General features: G+C 40.5%; 1 long non-coding RNA gene across 1 annotated transcript; it reads left to right on the forward strand.

Moving 5' to 3' along the window:
• The first annotated feature begins 1,516 nt into the window (after positions 1-1,516).
• On the forward strand, positions 1,517-7,140 carry LOC143118483 (uncharacterized). Its single transcript, XR_012986159.1, has 4 exons — positions 1,517-1,719; positions 2,043-2,098; positions 5,480-5,629; positions 5,814-7,140. It is a non-coding gene; the product is annotated as an uncharacterized LOC143118483 (long non-coding RNA).
• Positions 7,141-7,965: the final 825 nt, after the last annotated feature.

Consider the following 7,965-nt stretch of genomic DNA (forward strand, 5'->3'; position numbering starts at 1 on the left):
CAAGAATTCAAGGATTTAAGAAAGCTTTATTTTCATTCCTACATTTTTATGTAGAGGCGAAACACACCCACACACACACCAATAAATAGAAAAAAAATAGAAATTAAATTATGGGTCAAACAAATGTATAAGTATAAGTATAGTATAAGTATATATACTCTTTTGATCCCGTGAGGGATTGCAGAGGTCTCTGCATTTATCCCAATCCGTGAATTAGTGAAACAGACACAGCACACAGTGAGGTGAAGCACACACTAATCCCGGCGTATAGTGAGCTGCCTGCATCAACAGCGGCGCTCGGGGTGAGGGGTTAGGTGCCTTGCTCAAGGGCACTTCAGCCGTGCCTGCTGGTCGGGGTTCGAACCGGCAAGCCTCCGGTTACAGGTCCGAAGTACTAACCAATAGGCCACGGCTGCACCATGTATCATCCTATCTAAAAAATCTATATCGTTGAATGTCATCAGTGTTCAGAGTAAAGTCCATAAGTTCATGACTAAAGTGCATATGTCAGGAGCTGTCTGGTCTGATCAGAGCAGAGGTGATGAGGTAATGAATGTATCAGTCTAACAGAAGATGGGAAGAAACTGTTTCTCAGTCTGGTTGTCTTTGCCTCGATGCTGCGTATCCATAGGTGCCAACTCTCACGCATTGGCCGTGAGACACACGCATTTGATTAGTTTCACACGCCACACCCCCGATTTCTCACGCTGAAGTGTCAACCCGGTCGGTCAGATGCCTGAAAATGAGTTTATCTATAGATCTAGCCTACCTGTTGAGCCACGGTTATGCTTTCAGAGACGGTGAGAGGGTTCAAGAGCTCCCTGTCTGTGGAATTTTCAAAATGTTCTCTCATTTGCGATGCTACTTCAGAAGCCATCCCAGGCGCGCCCCCCCCCCCCCCCCGCATTTCCCCGGCTTCAGGTATGCTTTGAGTATTATTGAGTATTTTTCACGCTGTGTCAACCTGGTAGGTCAAATACCTGGCAGATGAGGTTCAACTAAACTAAACCTATACATATGATATCACCAGTGGCGATTGCTGCTCTTTGGAACAGGGGAAGCTCTGATAAAAAATGGTAAATTATTAAATTAATATTATTAAGGTGCTATATTGTTCTTTGAGGGCCAAAAGTATCCCAAACAGTAGGCTATAGAGTTGGCATGGCAGACATGGCATGTAGCCTACACACGCTACCTAATTTAGCCTAAATACACAACTGGAACAAAAGCAAGTCACAAACTCTGTAACTCCACATTACGGTTTTATTTACAGTATGCTATTTAAGACAAATAGAAACCGACTGTATTGCTCCCAAATTATGAGAATTTGAGCTGTAACTTGCTTTTTTCTCTCGGCTTCACCTGCCAACATTAACGTTAACGCATCCCTGCCTTGAACTTGAACCACTTCCTGTCAGATCGCGACATATGCTGTCAATCAAAAAGAGTCCAGCCTCTATAACGGTTCCTCCAATCATCATACAGAAGCTCGGCGTCCGGGCCATCCCACTGTCAGTACACGATCCGTACCGCCTGCCAGATCCGTTCTGCGCATGCGCATAATTACGTAGAAGAAGACGTAACGATTCCTCTGTAATATCTGTACCACGCATGTCTTGAAACAGTTGACGGCCAAGAAGCGGCACATTTGACGAGACCAACTTCGCAGAAAAATATATTTTGTCTACGCCCGACGAATTATGTCCACAGATTGTGCAGGTAAGAGTACAGCGTTCAGATGTTCAATGTATCTTTGTCTTTAAAAATGTTGCTATTGTTGGTTAAACGTAATGTCACTATATCTTGCATATGGCAATTGTTAACAGTGAACGTTAGCTATCGTTAGCCGTTTGGGTAATCATTAACTTAACAGTAACGGTAATTTAAATAGGGACCGCATTGAGCATTAGCTAGTATTTATTCATGCCAACACCGCAACCTAACTTATCCAACACTTAAGTGTTGGATAAGTTAGGTTGCTGTGTTTCATCTGAAGGTTTATGGGCTAAGGTTAAGGTAAATAATATGCATTTATTTATCAGGTTGATGCCACTAAAGGCCACGATTAACTTCACCAAAGGACATGGAAATATGTGCGGTAAGTAGCCTACTTTTTTTTACTGGTTAACGTTAGTTAAGAGACCTGTTATTCAGCACATGTTCCAGACAAGGTCGTAGTCTGAATTTTTAAAATACCGAGGTCAGGGGCGTCGCTAGAAATTTTGGGCACCCCAAAATGCTAGGGGCTTCTGAGCCCTCCGATCATTTTGCCAACAATGACACAGAAGGATAGATTTGTTAATTTTATAACATGTTTTTTCTTCTTTTTTTTTTACTTGAACCAACACACTTATACAATATTCTATTTATTTTAGATGCACTTTTATATCTCGAGCCTTTTCCCAAATTGGCTTTGGATATTTACAGTGCATAAGGAAAGTGTTCACAGCGCTTCACTTTTTCCACATTGTAAGTTTCAGACTCATCTTAAAATTAATTCAATTCTCTCATCTCAATCTACACACAATACTCCAACACTCCACAGAAAGTGTGGAGTGTTTGGAGTGTTTTGTAAATTTATAAATAATAAAAGACTGAAATATTTAATTTACAACCAAATGTTTTAGAGCCCGCGTTGAGAGATGTATTCAGGGCAGGGCTGTACCTACACATATTTGTTGCACATGCTACAAAAATCATTCTTTGCGATGGATGATTTAGTAGCCTGTCAACATTACACCGGTCCGATACAGTTTTGCCTATGGCTATACCATGAGACTGAGACGCTTTTTGTTTGTTCGAAGTGCGTGTTTAGGGTGTGAGAGGGGAGTGATGTGCTGTGATTCCAGCTTGGTAGTTGTAGTCTATGCGATTAAAAAGCATGTGTGTGTGAAGTATCCAAACAATGATAACACTTTCATTATGGCTGCTTTAGCCACAGACATTCAGCTACTGTACCGTGGGTCCCTTTTAGAAGTGTCCACTTCATTTGCGCTTTCCGTGATTCACGCAGCTGCGTGAAATGTATTACTACTGATATGCAAAACTATTAACTTTTCGCCAAGAGGTGGCAGTTTAAGTCCGCTTGATACTGTAAGCCATTGGTTCCCAAAGAAGATTTTATTTGGGTCGCCAGCATAGCCTAGTTACAATTTATGTTGTGTAATAGGCCTAGCATAGGGCCTACCTTATATAGCTTATAGTTTGTTAAGTCACGGTTTTGTCATAACTCCCTCTATGCACTTTTGCATTTAGATAGCTCTGAAGTCAGTAAATGTATGCCAAAGTAAAACTGTGGTGTATGTCAGCATAATGAAATGTATGTAATGCAAAAAGGTGTGTCAGTGGGGAGCGCAGCCGCAAGTGTGATGTCGAGCAAGCAAGCCAGCAAGAGGTCTTTCGCGGACTGGGAGGTCCAGGTTTTATCCGGCTCCTAATTACGCCACCAATTAGCCACGTCATCAGAACCCTAGAGCTCCCCATGCAACCAATGAAAGTAGTACAACATATTGAACAGGTCGGCCTCTTTTTAAACTGAACTACATTTCCCTTGTGCAATAAGTGCATGCCTGCTGGCAACATGGGAGATAAACAGAATAACAAGCTATAAGGTGTCCCAATATACGGAATGAATTAACTTGGGAGAGAATTCCACTCCGGGAGGTCTTTGTCTCCGTCTCCTCCATTATTTCTGCATATCTGGACACCTCAGCGGATATTACTCCTTACATAAATCCTCATCAAATCCAAGTTTTAATACTGTCCTGTAGTAAGAATAAACATCACAATGGTCATAATGTGGCATACCACAGCAAGGAAAATGGGTAAACATGTGTTGTATAAAATTATCCTATGGGTTGTAGACATCATTGAGAGAGAGTTTGAAACTGTAAAGCATGTATTCATATAACCTTAATCATAATCAAGTAATACACTGAAGTTATTCCTAACCATAATACTCTTATAACATTTTAAATAACAAGTTTAACTAATACTATTAACATACTGAAGCTATTCTACCAGAATTCCCCCTACGTGCGCTCTGTATCCCTATGTCTCTGTTTGCTGCCCTGTGTCTCATTTTGTTGCACTGTGTCTCATGCTGCCTTAGCCTAGGCCTTTTGAAGAAACCAAAGTCGGCCTTGAAGCTGCAAGATAACGCGTACACAGGGCGAGCTCTACTCATAACAACCAGTAGGAGAGTGCAGGGGGGCGAACGATATTTAACCCATGCACAATGTATGACCTGTGATCACTCTATACTGTACACCCCTGAACTTTCCATAAACTTAAGGTGAAAAGTTCGTTCGGGGTAGTGCTGTGTCAGTATTTTGAAGGGGTATAAGTAAGAGAGTTCTACCTTTGTTCGGGAGTGCAATCGTGCGATCCACTCAGGCTTTGCGCTATGTAGTCATTAAAGGAATTTTTGCACGGAACTCTGCCGGACTTTTGCGCCTTCTTTCTAATCTAAACCGCAGTAGGCTGATGTTAATCTAATGGGCTTTGAGACATCTTTTTTGTCTTGTGACAAAGTCTCCTGGTTCAATTGTTTCCAGTTTCATTTATTGTTTATAATGCTAAAGAGGAAAAATAAAACATATGGTTTGCAGGGACCACAAACAAGTTATGTCATGAATATCTAACATATTAAAGACTGTTACAAAAAAAATCTCAAAACAATTCAACTGATCCTAAAAATAAGGTATGACCACTAGAAGCAATAGAGGGTCTCCGCGGATCCTTAAAAAGTATTAAAACGTCTTAAATAAAATATAAATGTTTTAAGGTCTTAAAATGTATTAAATTAAGCTAATTTTCTCATCTGGGTGGAATGTAAGAAATATGTCTGGAGAGACTATTTTCCATGCTAACGTTATTTCACCAGTGCACGTCCCTGTCTAACAAGACAGTGCCAGGAGTGATTTCAGTGAAGCAGAGAAAAGCTGTGAGTTGATAAAATAGGCTGTATGTGCTCTGAGCAAAAGCTCACTTGTAGTCGGCAAACCAGTTTCCTGTTCTTTGACATGGCTGTCAACAAGCACCTGAAAATGAGTGCTTTAGTTCTACTAAAACGTGAAAATTAGAATGTACCGCCTAGAACAAGGTAGCGATGGAGTTTCTCAGACATTCGTCGTGACAGATTTACGGAGTGTCGTAAATCATATACTCTGAGGCTGTAGGGGGAGCTCTGTAGAGAAACCTGCCAGCAAAAAGTGAGAAAACAGAAAAGAAATGGCCAAAACTGCATAGTTTCTCTTTAATCACAGATGCATCAGAGTATTTATTGGATTATGACCTAACGATTCTTAGCGTTTGCCCTTTTGTTTTTCTAATCAGTATTACAGTGTATGAATGATGATGATGATGATGATGATGGTGATTATGATGATGATACTCTGTTTTAATGCTGTAGTAATATTATTCTAATAAATTATTTTGTCTGTCCTATTTCTCTCTCTCACACACTCTCATTTAACAGTTCACACCACCAGAAGGTGCAGTGCAACCAAGTCCACCAAGACCCCCCAGTACACGTAAATCCCCCAAGCCCCCCCAGGACACATAAATCACTCAACGACATAGAATGACAAAATGCCACCCCAAATTGTCAGATGGCACAGTTCATGTTGTAAGTTCACCGTATGTTTTTTATGTATAATGTAACCCTTAGCTGAAAAAGTTGGAAAGTCCTTATAGGGTGACTTATTTCTCCTATTTTAGTCAGTGTCAAACCACTGCATAAAAACGTATAATACATTGGTGTAAATAAAGTGCATTAAAAATGGTCAACTCCAGGTGATTCTCTTTCACAGAAAAGCCCAAGGACTCGGAACATGAAGCCAAAGAAGTAGATGATGACTCGGCCCAGTGACACCAAATGGAAAAGCCCATCGCAGTAGTCAACCCTACTGGAGATGAATGCATCAATAAGTTATCTAAATCATGTTTTGACATTAGACATCTAAGTTTGGCCATGTTTTTGAGGCTTATGACTCTGCCACTGCACATGGTTTGTAGAGAGAGGCATGCACACTCTATTCTGTGAGATGAAAATGTTTGCATGGCTCTGATTGGAAATTGCCAGAAGGGATAGGTCAAGCAGGAGCAGTGTGAAAGGTGTCCTAATTGCTTGAGTGGGAGGGGAAACGTCTAATGGCCACCTTACACCAAACAAGTTTGACAAGATTTGGGAAAGATTCTTAAAAGATTGTAGTATTTTAACTAATGCCCCCATTCAAGCTTTACTCAAAAGACTCCAATCTTTGAAGAATCTTTCCCAAATCTTGTCAAAGTTGTTTGGTGTAAGGAGGCCATTAGTCTAATAGCCTTGCACCAAACCACCAAAGTACTCATGACTGTCAGGTAGGGGTGTGACGGTATTTTAACACTATTTCAAAAATGTCCAGTGATGACGTATTACAGCAAAAACCTTTTATAGACTATTTCTTTGTACAGTGTACTCATGCAATGGGCAGCAATCGTGAGCTGTTTGCTTAATGTTATAGTTGTGAAAACATTAGAAAATGTTATGGGCTTGAAATTGCATACAATACCTGATGTATTTTTTCATGTTACATGAATTAAAATTAAGTGTTATTTATATAAGATCGTACTTATGTAGTTAAAAAAAAATATTGAACGGTGAATAGTCTCTTGTAGCCTATTAGTGTGGTAAGTCAGAAGTTGCAGAGCATCTTCAAAAGGATGAACACTCATATGCTCTATGGCCTTGAAGGATTTGTTATTTATGCATGCAATAAAATGATATTGATAAACGGTCATTGAGTCCATGTTCTTGTCTCAACACAGCAAGTTAGTTTACTTGTTGCCCTCCCCCCCTCTCTCCTCCTATAGGGCTCATTCTCTCAATGCATTTATTCATGGTTGTAATAGCATACATCTAAATGTAGGTGACCATACTCATCTTTGCAATTCTGTCTTTGATTCAGTCGAGTTATTTACACAGGCAAATACGTAGGCTAGCAAGTTCACAGTAAAGGAATGACTGATTTGATCATTCCATGTGTGAATTTTAATGTGTGCTCTCGTTTTGATGCAGTGTTGCCTCCTGAAACGCTTACGCAGGTGTCGTGCGTGCATGCATGCAAACGTTATGGGCCACTAAATGAAAGTATCCAGTTCCCAGATCAGTTCCTATTTCATTATTAAAGTATAACAGTGTTATATGTGAAAACAAAGACTTAACAGTTAGCGTGAGGAGATGGCATGTAGGCTAATGAGAGCTGTCAATTGTGTAACCTAGCTTAAGTGTAAACTAGAAAGCTGTTTCGTACATCTCATCCAGGGTTTTGGTCTGTAGAAGTTACAAATATTTTTTTACGTTCTTCACGTTTTCATGCCGTTGATTCATCGTTGAATTTCGGTCGTCTGACAAACCGTTTCCCTAATAGTTGCTAACCTGTTAGTTGGTTGGCAATGCGGAAATTGCATTGCAACCAGCTAAGATGCTAACTTAGTTAGCAGCTAGGAAACGCAACCCTGACCAATCAACGTTGATTCGACCTTCTTTGCTATGTGGGTAGCCTCCATACATTTCCGTTGGTTCCTTAAAACATGTACATTTAACTATTAGAACTTTATTACTGCTACAAACAATGTTAACTTGACTTATTATACATTCTCGTTCTCTGGATAGGTAATACTGACAATCGCGCAAGCGTAGAACCGATCATGTAGTGTCGTAAACCATCGTAAAAGACGGATCTGGCAGGCGGTACGGATCGTGTACTGACACCCACTCATAGATATATATAGAACACTGTCCCATTCACTCCCAGAGACGCCGGGCTTCCCTGGAAATGACGATTTTGTGGCGCTTGTCCAATAAACGTGTAGCTTTTCTGCACTGAGATCAGCCCACTCTGTAGTGCCATTGAAAGCCAGTGAAGCCGAGCGTCTATGGGTTTTTTGCATGGTTTTTTGATAGATCGTGTTGTTACAGCA

Source organism: Alosa pseudoharengus, unplaced genomic scaffold, assembly GCF_046254945.1.
Source record: "Alosa pseudoharengus isolate Yale_2024_CS ecotype anadromous, Long Island Sound unplaced genomic scaffold, YU_APseudo_1.1 YU_APseudo_1.1_scf_12, whole genome shotgun sequence".
Lineage (NCBI taxonomy): Eukaryota > Metazoa > Chordata > Actinopteri > Clupeiformes > Clupeidae > Alosa > Alosa pseudoharengus.